The sequence below is a fragment of the Notechis scutatus genome, chromosome Z (assembly GCF_049901735.1).
Source record: "Notechis scutatus isolate UNSWTSFEM ecotype Mainland chromosome Z, rNotScu1.2, whole genome shotgun sequence".
Taxonomy (NCBI): Eukaryota; Metazoa; Chordata; class Lepidosauria; order Squamata; family Elapidae; genus Notechis; species Notechis scutatus.
Window position 1 is genome coordinate 122,641,190 of NC_142025.1, and position 15,302 is coordinate 122,656,491.

General features: G+C 46.8%; 1 protein-coding gene across 1 annotated transcript in view; it reads left to right on the forward strand.

Annotated features, from left to right (window-relative positions):
* Positions 1–15,302, forward strand: part of GIGYF1 (GRB10 interacting GYF protein 1) — a 70,778-nt gene that overhangs the window by 14,919 nt on the left and 40,557 nt on the right. Inside the window, 1 exon segment of the mRNA XM_087947626.1 lies at positions 12,157–12,507. The gene's annotated coding sequence lies outside the window, so the exon portion shown is untranslated.

The window sequence follows — 15,302 nt, forward strand, 5'->3', positions numbered from 1 at the left end:
AAAGAATGACACAAAGGTCTTGACTTGGTTGCTGGTGGTGTTGTGGTTCGTCGGCAGCCGGTGGAGCCGGCGGCGGAATCGGACAGTGGGGAAGAACGGGAATCTGGGGAAGACTCGGACAAGGGTCCTGCGTCCAATGCAGGGATGGGGCCAGAGCCACCTGAGAGTGGGAGCCTCCGGCGTCCGGGAGCAGCGAGGGAAGAGGAGTAAGGGGAGCCTGTTCTCCTATGAGCTGTTCAGAGCATCCAGTAGTAGTGGGATTTGCTTCAGTCTCCGCATTCATAGGCTGAGCTTGAATTGTGGCTCCTCCTCCTCCGCGTGACTCCTCCTCAGCGTTCCTGAGACAAAAGGAGCGACTCAGGAGTGAGGCTGGGAGGGGATTGCCCCTTTTCCCCTAAGGGATAAAAGTCAGCCTTTCAATGACGAAACCTTTGCAGGGAGCAAGGTCGTTTTGATCGGTTCAGATTCATCCTTGACGCTCTGTTACTTTGGTTGGTGTTCCCCCCCCCACCCTCCAACAATACGGCCTCCACCAATAGGAAGCCCCAGCATGATTTATTGGCATAAAATCAAATTAAGCCCCTCCCCCCCAAATTAAGGCCCTTTTTAAACATGCGAAATGGGGGGGAAATGGCGGGGGGGACTTGCCGTTAGGAAGTACTTTGTTGCATGCCTGGATATCTATTGCTCGGACGAGCGAATTGGAACATTTTGGGCGTCTCCGCCTCCTCGCCCATCGCAGGTGGCGGTGGCGGCGCTTCGCTGAGGGAAAAAGACAGCGCAGCCGCCTTGCTTGCTTTCCCGCCTGCCCGCCCCCAGCCGGCCTCAAGAGCGGCGGCGGTGGCGGCAGCAGGGCGCGCACGCTCCTGCCGGCGAAGGGAGGAGAGGCGAGGAAAGAGAAAGGGAGCGCGGCAGCGGCGGCTGTCGCAGTCTCGTCTCATAGCGGGGCAAAGGCTGGCAAGCCGAGGCGGGCCGCCCCAGAGAGCGTCGCTGCCGACCCCGTCGTGAGAAATAAAGGAGCGGGATAGAGATTCAGTCGGACGTCAGCCTCGGCGAGAGAAAAGAGCCAGCCTGTCGGAGCACGCCGGTGTCTCTCTCTGTGCGTGTGTATGAACGTGAGCGCTCGCCTCGCTGGGAGCGTTAGGCGGCACGCGAGTTTCATGCGGTCGGAGAGGGGAGGAGGCGGCGCCCGAAAAGGACGTGGGCGGCAACGGCAGGATGCTGCCAATTGGGCAAGGTCAGGACCTTGCGTTGAAGCAGCCCTGGGGGCACGCAGCTACCTCCCTCCAGCCCACCAGAGCCGCGCCGAGCCGTGCGGGCTGGGAAGAGCCAGGAAACCCCCGCGGCTCGCTTTCCCGGCTCTGCCCAGCCAGCGACGGCTCGGCGCGACTCTCCTGGCGGGATGAGCGGAGGTTTTTTAAAGTAATGCGCTTCGCCTCCGAAGGCAAAAGGGAAGGCAGCGACGGGAGCGCCTGAAGCCAAGTGTGTCTCCTCAGGGCTCCGGTTGCAGGGAAGGAGCCCTGAACGGGCCGGCCGCGGCTGCGCCAAACGCCGCGGCGTTGCTCTTAACGCCGCGGCCGCCAGGGAGAAGGTCTCCCGAACATCCAAGCTGTCGCCGAGGATGCAAGGGGAAATTAAGTCAGCCCCGAAAAGACGGCCTAGCCCGGCCTTCTTATGTGAGAAAGACGGGAGTTTCGTTGGACGACACTTCTGGGTTATTGGCAGCGTTTCCCAGGGTGAAGAAAGGCGGGTGCTTATCTCGGGGAACTAGTTTGAGATCTGAAAAGAATTCCCAGCGTCGACGATCGAAGAAGGCCGCTTTCGAAAAGAAGCGCCGGCGTCATTGACGAAACCGGAGGAGAGGCCGGGTCGGAGGACCCAGGAGCAAGGACTTGGGTTGGAGACCCAGGAGCCAGGAGAGGCCCAAACCGTGACAAGAATCCGCCGTCCACAAATTTTGCGGATGCTTCCCAACCCTCTTGAAATCCAGGCCCGTTTCCACCCCGGTTTGCGGCAAAAAGCAGACCAACCGTTCAAAGAGGAGCCAGCCGTGTTGCCCCCGCCAAAAAAAAAAAAAGCCAACCAAGTTGGAGGTTGCGTCAACCGGGATATAGAATCCAGATCGTGGGAAGGGGTTGAGACCGCTCCCGTAAGGCCACGCTTGGAAGATCCCGGCGTCCACTTTCCGGTCGCCGCGATGTCCAAAGATAGCCGAGACTCTCGCAATCCGGCGCCGAGAAAGAGCCACCAAGAGGACTAGGAAGACCGGAGGATATCAAAGATATCAAGAAGGGCTTCAGGAACTGAAGGGCCCTGGCTAGTCCCAGGAGCAGAGGGTGGGGGGAACATACAGGAGAGCGGCCTTCCCAATATTTGGAGGGGCTGCCCCCTAAGAAGAGGGAGTCCAGCCGTTGCTCCCCCAAAGCCCCGAAAAGTCGGGGCAAGAAGCCCCGGGAGGGTGGGGGGTGGAAGCGAACCGAGGAGAGAAGAAAGCCACTCGTAGAAGGAAGGGAGAAGTTTCCGGAGGGAGCGGTTCCTCCGGGGGAACCCCCTTGCACCCCGGAAGTTGGGAGGAAGAGCTCCCAACCCTGATGGAGGTTTGGAAAGAGGGTGGGAGAGCCATTTTGTCTGAAGTGGGGGGTGGGGAGGGTTTCCTGCCTAGGCGGGGTGGGGGGTGGACTAGAAGACCTCCAAGGTCCTTCCCAACTCGGTTTATTCCCTTCCCTTCCCTTCCCTATTCTACCCGATTCCTATTCTGTTCCTATTCTATTCCGTTCCATATTCTCTTCCCTCCTTTTCCATATTCCTATTCTATTCTACTGTATTCTTTTCTATATTCTATTCCATTCCATTCCATATTCTATATTCTATTCTATTCTATATTCCCCTCCCTTCCATATTCCTATCCTATTCCTACCCTATTCTATTCTATTCTATTCTATATTCTATTCCCTTCCCTTCCATATTTCTATTCTATTCTATTCTATTCTATTCTATTCTATTCTATGCTACGCTACTCTATATTCTATTCTATATTCTATTCTATTCCATATTCTGTTCCCTTCCTTCTATATTCTATTCTATTCTATCCTTATTCCTATTCTTTTCCATTCCATTCCATTCCATTCTATTCTATTCTATTCTATTCTATTCTACTCTACTCTACTCTACTCTACTCTACTCTACTCTACTCTAATGTTCTGTTCTATTCTTTATTCCAATATTTATTGTTCTATTTTCTATTCTATTCTATTCTATTCTATTCCATTCCATTCCATTCCATTCCTTCCCTTCCATATTTCTATTCTGATTCTATTCTATTCTGTTTTATTCTATTCTATATTCTATTCCATTCCATATTTTATTCCCTTCCTTCTATATTCTATTCTTATTCCTATTCTGTTCCATTCCATTCCATATTCTATTCCTTTCCTTTCCCTTCCATATTCCTATTTTATTCTATATTCTATTCTATTCTATTCCATTCCATTCCTTCCCTTCCATATTTCTATTCTATTCTATTCTATTCTACGCTACGCTATATTCTATTCTATATTCTATTCCATTCCATATTTTATTCCCTTCTATATTCTATTCTTATTCCTATTCTGTTCCATTCCATATTTTATTCCTTTCCTTTCCCTTCCATATTCCTATTCTATTCTATTTTATTCTATATTCTATTCTATTCTATTCCATTCCATATTCTATTCCTTTCCATTCCATATTCTATATTCTCTTCCCTTCCCTTCTGTTCTGTTCTATTCTATTTTATTCTATATTCTATGCTATTCTATTCTACTCTATTCTGATTCTATTCTATTCTGTTTTATTCTATTCTATATTCTATTCCATTCCATATTTTATTCCCTTCCTTCTATATTCTATTCTTATTCCTATTCTGTTCCATTCCATTCCATATTCTATTCCTTTCCTTTCCTTCCATATTCCTATTCCCATTCCTATTCCATTCCATTCCCATTCTATTCTATTCTATTCTATTCTATTCTATTCTATTCTATTCTATTCTATTCTATTCTATTCTATTCTTTTCTTTTCTTTTCTTTTCTTTTCTTTTCTTTTCTATTCTATTCTTTTCTACCCTGATTCTAATCTATTCTGTTTTATTCCATTCCATATTCTATATTCTCTTCCCTTCCCTTCTATATTCTGTTCCGTTCTATTCTATCCTATCCTATTCTATTCTACTCTACTCTACTGTACTCTGTTCCATATTCCATTCCATTCCATTCCATTCCATTCCATATTCTATACTCTATTCCATATTCTATATTCTCTTCCCTTCTATATCCTATCCTCTCCTATCCTATGAAGCAAAGGATGGAGACGAACCCAGAAGAGAAGCGACTTTCCCCGACCGACCGTTAGAGCAATTCATCCGGGGGAACCCCTTGCACCCACCCACCCCAGAAGTTGTGGTTGGTCCAACACGGGAAGTTTTTTAAGAAGAGGTTGGAGAACTCTTTTGTCCGAAGCGGTGTAGGGTTTCCGGCCTAGACAGCAGGGGGCTGGACTAGAAGACCTCCAGGGTCCCTTTCCCACTCCCGTTTATTCTATTCTATTCGGCTCCCCAGGGAAGGCTGCGGATTGGAGTTGGCTCTCTTGAAATTCAGCGCGGGTGTGTGTGTGTGTGTGTGTGTGTGTGGGGCGGGGGGTTGGACTAGAAGACCTCTGAGGTGCCCTCCCGTCGTACGGTTCTGTGCTCCCTTTGCCCCTTGGTCTTCCCTTGGCCATTGGGGGGCTGTTTTCAGTCTACGGGCGTTAGAGAAGCTCCTGCCATACCGGCGGTGGGTGGAGGCAGTCTCAAGTTATGGCCCATTCGTTTTAGCGGCGTCGGAGGTTTACCACGGCGCCGTGAGAACGGGACTCGCCGACCGTTTCTCCCGCTTTACGACCGCTTGCAGCGGGTGGATCCCCATTCAAGGTGGCTTGGCCCCCCTTCGTTCTTGACGACGCAAAGTTCTTTTTCCCCCTGCGTCCCTTTTTGCGACGTCGCCCCGGCGGAGGCGAACTCCCCAACTTGCTGACTTGTTTAACAACGGAAAGGTGGTTGCTTTTGAGTCGTGCTCAAAAGTTTGAGGAGTCTCTCTCTCTCGATTGGAGAATGGCAGAGTCCCTTTTTCTGTCAGCCAGACGTCCGTGGTTTTTTCCTCTCCTTTTTGAGTTCAGAAACTCGGTCCAGCGTCTTCCAGGTATAAAATAATGCCAAATAAAACAGTCACAAAGTGGGACCCTTTTTTTGGGGTGGGGAGTAGATGCCACAAGCCCCAGAGTTTCAGTCCACAGCGACAGCGTCCGACGATTTCTCAGAATAACCTCCTTCACTTGTTTGCCTTTCGATTGTATTGTTAGGCCACCCAATATCTTTCATTTCTGATTAAAAGAAGAAGAAGAAGAAAAAAAGCCAACGGCTTCTTGCTTGCTCCTATTGTGGGTTTCCGGATCGGATCGGATCATTTCCTTACTGAACTGCTTTCCGGTAAAACCGTTTGAGAATAGAATAGGAATGGGAACGGAATAGAGAATATGCAGAATCGAATAGGAATAGGAATAGAGGAAGAATTGAATAGAGAGAATAAGGATTTGAATTGGAATAGAGAAGACATAGAATAGGAATAGGAATAGAATAGAGAATATACAGAATCGAATAGAATAGGAATAGAATAAGAATTGAATAGATAGATAGATAGATAGATAGATAGATAGATAGATAGATAGATAGATGATAGATAGATAGATAGATAGAGAATTTGAATTAGAATAGAGAATATATAGAATAGGGATAGGAATAGAATAGAGAATATACAGAATCGAATAGGAATAGGAATAGAAGAAGAATTGAATAGAGAGAGAGAGAATAAGAATTTGAATTAGACTAGAGAACACATAGAATAGGAATAGAATAGAGAATATACAGAATCAAATAGGAATAGAAGAAGAATTGAATAGATAGAATAAGAATTTGAATTGGAATAGAGAAGACATAGAATAGGAATAGGAATAGAATAGAGAATATACAGAATCGAATAGGAATAGGAATAGAAGAAGAATTGAATAGATAGAATAAGAATTTGAATTGGAATAGAGAAGACATAGAATAGGAATAGGAATAGAATAGAGAATATACAGAATCGAATAGAATAGGAATAGAATAAGAATTGAATAGATAGAATAAGAATTTGAATTCGAATAGAGAATGCATAGAATAGAATAGGAGTAGAATAGAGAATATACAGAATCGAATAGAATAGAATAAGAATTGAATAGAGAGAATAAGAATTTGAATTAGAATAGAGAATACATAGAATAGAATAGGAGTAGAATAGAGAATATACAGAATCGAATCGAATAGAATAAGAATTGAATAGAGAGAATAAGAATTTGAATTAGAATAGAGAATACATAGAATAGAATAGGAGTAGAATAGAGAATATACAGAATCGAATAGAACAGAATAGGAATAGAATAAGAATTGAATAGACAGATAAAATAAGAATTTGAATTAGAATAGAGAATATACAGAATAGAATAGAATAGAATAAGAATTGAGTAGATAGGGAGAATAAGAATTTGAATTATACTAGAGAATACATAGACTAGAATAGGAATAGAAATAGAATAGAGAATATACAGAATGGAATAGAATAGGAATAGAATAAGAATTGAATAGATAGAATAAGAATTAGAATTAGAATAGAGAATACATAGAATAGAATAGGAGTAGAATAGAGAATATACAAAATCGAATAGAATAGGAATAGAATAAGAATTGAATAGATAGAATAAGAATTAGAATTAGAATAGAGAAGACATAGAATAGGAATAGAATAGAGAATATACAGAATCGAATAGGAATAGAATAAGAATTGAATAGATAGATAGAATAAGGATTTGTATTAGAATAGAGAATACATAGAATAGGAATAGAATAGAGAATATACAGAATCGAATAGAATAGGAATAGAATAAGAATTGAATAGATAGATAGATAGATAGATAGATAGATAGATAGATTAGATTAGATAGATTAGATAGATAGATAGATAGATGATAGATAGATAGATAGATTAGATAGATTAGATAGATAGATAGATAGATAGATGATAGATAGATAGATAGATTGATAGATAGATAGATTGATAGATTGATAGATTGATTAGATAGATAGATTGATTAGATAGATAGATAGATAGATAGATAGATAGATAGATGATAGATAGATAGATAGATAGATAGATAGATGATAGAAGATTGGATGGATGGATAGAATAGATGGATGGATACACAGATGGATAGATAGAAAGAATAGATGGATGGATAGATGGATAGAAAGAATAGATAGATGGATAAATAGATAATGGATGGATGGATAGATAGATAGAATAGATAGATGGATAGATGGATGGATAAATAGAAAGAATAGATGGATGGATATATAGATGGATGGATAGATAGATAGAAAGAATAGATGGGTGAATGGATAGATAGATAGATAGATAGATAGATAGATAGATAGATAGATAGATAGATAGATAGATAGATCTCTGAAAGAGTTAATTACTCATTTGGTAGATTGGGGGAACGCCCTGGCATAGTTTACCTGAACCTCCGATTTCTTTATAAAATGGTTAAAATATGAGCCACCGCTGGATTCAGTTGGTAGAACGGCCACAACGAAAGACCTTCCTTAACATGCTGGCTGGGGAATTCTGGGACTTGAAGTCCTCAAGCCTTACAGCTGCCCACACCGTGGAGTAGCGCCGTGTGCCTAGAGTGTCTTCGTTCAAGGAATCCAGGATGGCCTCCTCCTCCTTGCGCTGAAGGCGTCCCATCGTCCTCTTGCCATAGTCGCCAGCCTCATGCTCTGTTTTCCGGCATGTTCTCCTTGCACCAGGAGTCCTGATCTTGGTATGGCCCCACCAGAACAGGGCCCGTTGAGCAGAAAGACGGTCTTCCTTCTTTGCATAAATCCTAGAAGAGCCCAGACTTCTCGGGCAGCGGAAACAGAGTGGTTAGAGCAGGCGGGAAGACACATCGCTGTGGGTGTTGTGGTTGCGGAGGGCTGAGGTCTCGGAGAGGGAGGACTCTGATGAGGGGGCCCTGCGTGCGAGGCAAGGACCGGGCCAGGACCATCCGGGAGCGGAGTGCTGCCGTCGGAGATTGGGGACGCCGGCAGCCGTGAGGAAGAGCACCCCGAGGAGACTGTGCTCAGCAGGGCTTGCTCGAAGGAAAGAGCAGCTGCAGCAGCACACGGGCGACTCGGGAGGGAAGGTTGCAAGGGAATGGCCCCCTCCTTCAAGGAGATAAAAGCCAGCTGTGAAGAAGACATCCTTTGCAGGAAGCAAAGACGTTTTGAAACTCAGCCTCGTGGACATTCTAGGATAAAAGGGATAAAAGCCAGCCTGAGAGACGGGAGTTCTTTGCAGGAAGCAACGAAGTTCTCGCCCTTCAAGCCTTGTGGAAGACTCGGGAGTTTTATCCCATAAGGGATAAAAAGCCAGCCTGAGAGACCGGAGTTCTTTGCAGGAAGCAAAGAAGTTCTTGCCCTTCAAGCCTTGTGGAAGACTCGGGAGTTTTATCCCATAAGGGATAAAAGCCAGCCTGAGAGACTGGAGTTCTTTGCAGGAAGCAAAGAAGTTCTTGCCCTTCAAGCCTTGTGGAAGACTCGGGAGTTTTATCCCATAAGGCAGTGATCCCCAACCTTTTGGCCGCTGCCCGGTACCGGCATCAGCTGGGCGCCGCGGCCTGGCACCGGCATCAACTGGGCGCCGCCATCTTTTGATGAAAAAGTGCTTCCGGTGACCTCACCGGAAGCACTTTTTCGTCAAAAAGATGGCGGCGCCAGCGCTTCCGTGAGCTTTTGGCAGAAATGGCTTTCTACCGGAAAAGCTCATCGAGCGCTGGCGCCGCCATCTTTTGATGAAAAAGTGCTTCCGTGAGCTTTCTACCTGGAAAAGCTCACCGAAGCACTTTTTTACCAAAAAGATGGCGGCGCCCAGCAACCAGCGGCCCGGTAAGACTTGTTCCGCGGACCGGTACTGGTCCGCTGGACCGGCGGTTGGGGACCCCTGCCATAAGGGATAAAAGCCAGCCTGAGAGACCGGAGTTCTTTGCAGGAAGCAAAGAAGTTCTCGCCCTTCAAGCCTTGTGGAAGTTCGAATATCGGGCGGTTTGGAGACTCTTGAATTTATCGTTTAGGAACTTTATCTGATGTTCTTGGCCGCCTTGCAGAAACTTGGCAAGTTATTTAGTCTTTATTAGTTGGAAGCAGCCTTTTTTTTTTTAATCCGTGAAGGAACGGGATTCATCAATGAAAGATTTGAAGGTGGGGCTGGTACCATTGTCTTTGCTCTTGGGGAACCAGGTTTGGGTCAGAACAGGTGGGTAGAGGTTAGGAGGAAGAAGAAGGTGGCGGATGAGGCCTCTAGGCTGCCTGAGTCTGAGATCGAAAGGAGGGAAGGCTGAGTCAATCTCACGCCGGTCAGGATCGAACCGCTAGGCAGTGAGCAGAGTTAACCGGCAGTGGTGCCGTTCCAAGCGCCGCGCCACCGCCGCCCCCGAATAGCAAAGAGTCGTCGGAAGGGGCCTGGGAGGTCGTCCAGTCCAACCCGCTTGCTCAAGCAAGAAACTATAGTCTTTCAGATAAATGATGGTCTACTCTGGGTGACTTTGGCCAATCACCGGGAGACGGCGAGTTGTTCTAGTCCCGCCTTAGTTGTGAAAGCCAACTGGGTGACTTTGGGCCAATCACCGGGAGACGGTGAGTTCTAGTCCCGCCTTAGCTGTCAAAGCCAACTGGGTGACTTTGGGCCAATCGCTAGGAGACGGTGAGTTCTTGTCCCGCCTTTGCTGTTGAAAGCCAACTGGGTGACTTTGGGCCAATCACCGGGAGACAGTGAGTTGTAGTTCCGCCTTTGCTGTTGAAAGCCAACTGGGTGACTTTGGGCCAATCACTAGGAGACGGTGAGTTCTAGTCCCGCCTTAGCTGTCAAAGCCAACTGGGTGACTTTGGGCCAATGACCAGGAGACGAGGAGTTCTAGTCCCGCCTTAGCTCTGAACGCCAACTGGGTGACTTTGGGCCAATCACTGGGAGAGTTGTAGTCCCACCTTAGCTGTCAAAGCCAACTGGGTGACTTTGGGCCAATCACTGGGAGACGGTGAGGTCTAGTCCCGCCTTAGCTGTCAAAGCCAACTGGGTGACTTTGGGCCAATCGCTAGGAGACGGTGAGTTCTTGTCCCGCCTTTGCTGTTGAAAGCCAACTGGGTGACTTTGGGCCAATCACCGGGAGATGGTGAGTTGTAGTCCCGCCTTTGCTGTTGAAAGCCAACTGGATGACTTTGGGCCAATCGCTAGGAGACGGTGAGTTCTTGTCCCGCCTTTGCTGTTGAAAGCCAACTGGGTGACTTTGGGCCAATCACCGGGAGATGGTGAGTTGTAGTCCCGCCTTTGCTGTTGAAAGCCAACTGGGTGACTTTGGGCCAATCACCGGGAGACGGTGAGTTCTTGTCCCGCCTTTGCTGTTGAAAGCCAACTGGGTGACTTTGGGCCAATCACCGGGAGATGGTGAGTTGTAGTCCCGCCTTTGCTGTTGAAAGCCAACTGGGTGACTTTGGGCCAATCGCTAGGAGACGGTGAGTTCTTGTCCCGCCTTTGCTGTTGAAAGCCAACTGGGTGACTTTGGGCCAATGACCAGGAGACGAGGAGTTCTAGTCCCGCCTTAGCTCTGAACGCCAACTGGGTGACTTTGGGCCAGTCACCAGGAGAGTTGTAGTCCCACCTTAGCTGTCAAAGCCAACTGGGTGACTTTGGGCCAATCACTGGGAGACGGTGAGTTCTAGTTCCGCCTTAACTGTGAACGCCTTTGCGCCAATCACTGGGAGACAGTGAGTTCTAGTCCGCCTTTGCTGTTGAAAGCCAGCTGGGTGACTATGGGCCAATTACTGGGAGATGATGAGTTCTAGTCCCGCCTTTGCTGTGAAAGCCAACTGGGTGACTTTGGGCCAATCACCAGGAGACGGTGAGTTCTAGTCCCGCCTTAGCTGTCAAAACCAACTGGGTGACTTTGGGCCAATCACCGGGAGACAGTGAGTTCTAATCCCGCCTTAGATGTGAAAGCCAACTGGGTGACTTTGGGCCAATCACCGGGAGTCAGTGAGTTCTAGTCCCGCCTTTGCTGTTGAAAGTCAACTGGGTGACTTTGGGCCAATGACCAGGAGACGAGGAGTTCTAGTCCCGCCTTAGCTCTGAACGCCAACTGGGTGACTTTGGGCCAATCACTGGGAGATGGTGAGTTCTAGTCCTGCTGTTGCTGTTGAAAGCCAACTAGGTGAATTTGGGCCAATCACTGGGAGACGGTGAGTTCTAGTCCCGCCTTAGCTGTGAAAGCCAACTGGGTGACTTTGTGCCAATCACCGGGAGACAGTGAGTTCTAGTCCGCCTTAGCTGTGAAAGCCAACTGGGTGACTATGGGCCAATTACTGGGAGATGATGAGTTCTAGTCCCGCCTTTGCTGTGAAAGCCAACTGGGTGACTTTGGGCCAATCACCGGGAGACGGTGAGTTCTAGTCCCGCCTTAGCTGTGAACGCCAACTGGGTGACTTTGGGCCAATGACCAGGAGACGAGGAGTTCTAGTCCCGCCTTAGCTCTGAACGCCAACTGGGTGACTTTGGGCCAATCACCGGGAGTCAGTGAGTTCTAGTCCCGCCTTTGCTGTTGAAAGCCAACTGGGTGACTTTAGGCCAATCACCGGGAGACGCTGAGTTCTAGTCCCGCCTTAAGCCGTCTAGGTGACATTGGGCCAGTCCCTTTCCCTCACGCTAGCCCACCTTGCAAGGTTGTCTTCCTTTTCACGCCCAAGATGGAACTAGAACTCCCGGTCTCCATCTGGCGCCTTCCCCACCGGGCTCTCGATGGTTTGGCTAGGGGGCCATTGAACGTCGCGGATTGCTTGTTGCGTCTTCCCTGGGCCACGTTCCGTGGCTGCTCTCGATAAATGGCACTGGGAGGTGTGTGTGTCTCCCCTTCGGTTCTCTCCAGGCTTCTATAAGGCGGGGGGGGGGGTGTCTTTGGCCCACCTTCGTCCCGCCTACCCTTTTAACCCTACCTCCTCCTCCTCTTCCTCCTCTTTTCCAGAACGTTCCATTGACGGGAGTTGGGCCGCTGGGCTTTGTCCTCGGTTTGGGGGCAACCCCCCCAAGCCAAACCGCTTTCTTCTCCGGCCATCCCGGACTCCGGAAGCCGCTTCGGTGGGATCGTGCCTGCTGAGGGAGGAGGAGGCTGACCCTCCCTCCCTCCTTCCCTCCCTGCCTCCTTCCCTTCCTCCCACCTTCCTTCCTTCCTTCCTTCCTTCCTTCCTTCCTTCCTCTTTGTCTTTCCCTTCCTTCCTTCCGTTCCTTCCTTTCCTTTCCTTCCTTCCTTCCTTTTTCCTGCCAGCTTCCCCTCCTCCTGCCAAGGAGCAGCCCCCTGCACACGGACTCCCGTCGGGTGAGTAGTCGCCAGAGTCTGGGTTCAGAAGGGGCCTGAGACTACCACGCTGCCCTCCACCCAAATGTCTCTTTGCTAAGTGAAGTAAATTTTGCCCCCGTTTTTGCAATTCTTCCTTCGTTACTAAGCGAAGCGGGGACGCCGCAAAGGGTTGTGTGTTGAGAGTGAAAAACGTTCCTTTTTTTTTCTTCCCTCACCGCCCAACGGTCGCTAAAACGACCAGTTGCGTTAGGATGTGTGCAGAGTAACCCTTATATAAACAGGATACGCACACGGAAACAGTTTATGAGTAAACCGTTATGAAGAAATATACAGCCACACAGAGTTATGAAGAAATATACAGCCACACAGAGTTATGAAGAAATATACAGCCAGACAGAGTTATGAAGAAATATACAGCCAGACAGAGCTAAACAAGTTGTCTTGATGTTTTACTTGACGAAATAGCACAGTCCAATAAACAGTCCATGTCATACATATAGTTTTTAACAGTCCAGAAATATCCAGTTATAAAGACTTCTTACCGGTTTCATGTCTTTTACAGCAGACAGATATCAAACCGTAATACAACAGATAACCTTCGCTATCAACAGAATATCAAAATAAAGAGGGTTAGTCAGTGTCGGTCCGTAGTCAGTCAGTATCGGTATCGAGAGAGATCATCAGTGAAAAAGAGAAAAGTCAGTATCGGTATCCAGAGAGATCATCAGTGAAAAAGAGAAAAGTCAGTATCGGTATCGAGAGAGACTCAGTGAAAAAGAGAAAAGTCAGTCTCGGTATCAAGAGAGATCATCAGTGAAAAAGAGAAAAGTCAGTATCGGTATCGAGAGAGATCATCAGTGAAAAAGAGAAAAGTCAGTATCGGTATCGAGAGAGATCATCAGTGAAAAAGAGAAAAGTCAGTATCGGTATCGAGAGAGATCATCAGTGAAAAAGAGAAAAGTCAGTATCGGTATCGAGAGAGATCATCAGTGAAAAAGAGAAAAAGAAAGAGAATTAAACCATGATCTATAGCTCCCTCTTGTGGCAACTTGTCTTCTTAACCGGTTTCAAGTCTTTTACAGCAGACAACTATCAAACCATAATACAACAGATAAACTTCGATAACAACAGAATATCCAAATAGACAGAGTTAGTTAGTCAGTATCGGTCCGTAGTCAGTCAGTATCGGTATCAAGCGAGATCAGTGAAAAAGAGAAAGAGAATTAAACCATGATCTATAGCTCCCTCTTGTGGCAACTTGTAGCATAATTAACCAACCAGAACTCAGCATAATACATTACAGTATTTTTCCTTAAAGCTACAAACATATATATATATATTTGTAGTTTATATATCGTCAACCCAACTACGTTATTTACAGATACATAACAGTAAGTCCAGAACACCCCCCCATCCCCCCATCTAGCCTATGAATCATAGTTATAAACCTTGTAAACCTTGGTCAGAAAAACACACGTGATTTATTTTGCTTTCTTTATCTTGCTTTTCTTTTTTTCCCCCCCTCTCTCTTTTGCGATAAGTGGATCCGTAAGGTCAGCTTTGCCAGTTACAAAAATAGCTCTGGGCATAAAAAGGGATCATAAAAGGAGTTTTTATCAGCAAAGGTGGGGCTCCTTGGTGCCAGCCTGACTTATCTCTCTCTGGGGAAGAAAAAATAAAATAAAAAATGAACCTAAACGATTAACGAACAGGACTAAGAAGTGAGACCAGAAACCTAACTTAAGAAAGTCAAACATACTTTTGTAAATGATACGACGATGTAAGAATAGCGTGCTGTCCAGCCAGTTATAGTTAACGGGAATTGGTAGAGTTAGTTAGGAATATGAGAGCTGTCCCCTTAAGGGAATGCATCGTGGTAAATGTAGTTAAGGTATCGTGGGAAATGTAGTTCATGTCATGTGGCCAACATCTGTAATCCTGATTGATCACTGAATTGACCCTTGGTTGGGCTGTGGGGAGGTTTCTTCACCTCAGCCTCACGCTGGCGCCTCTCCTTTGGCTCTACTACTATGGGATGAAATAGGGGAAAGATTACTATCATTTTACACTCTGGTTTCAACTATGCAAAGAATTGGACATTTAGATGCATCTCGGCGTAACTGTGAGTTCCCTTGAGGATGCCTAATATAATCCAATCAAAGAAACTTTGTACGGAAGAATCTGTAGAGTTATCTATCCGTCTTCCTGTTCAACAATTGAATCCAAGGACAGAAGAGATAAATAGCAATCGTAGTTAAGGCTGTTATTTAATAGTAGACAAACGTAATATAATGTATTAAGGATATTTAAATCAAGAACCTGTATGGATGCCAAGAACGCTGTTGATATTATGACGTTTGATGATGTAATCAAAGAAACTCAATAAAAAAATATATATTTTAAAAATAATCATGAACCTTCAGGTGCCCTACAAGCCAGGGGCTGATAGGCCTTGGCCTCTGCTAAGGCTTGGCCTGCAAGCTGGCTTGTTTTACTCCCCCGTCTGGCAGCTCCAGGCTGCCATCGCCCATTGGTCTCCTTTCCTCTTTTGTAGGCCCTCCTAATACCCTTCCCCCCAAGCCGGCGGAAGAGAGAGAGTTACAACCGAGTTTTAAGGTACTTTTGAGGACTTGCAGGCACACCTCTCCCGACTGACCCGGGGGGGCACAGTGCCAACGTCCCCCTCTGTGCCACCGTCCCCCTTGCCCCCTCTTCTTCCCCCCCTCTCGAGAAACGGGGGTGTGGCGGTAGCCAACCCCTCTGTTAGGATATAGGATAATTAACTATATCGTTAGGATATGTGCAGAGTAGCC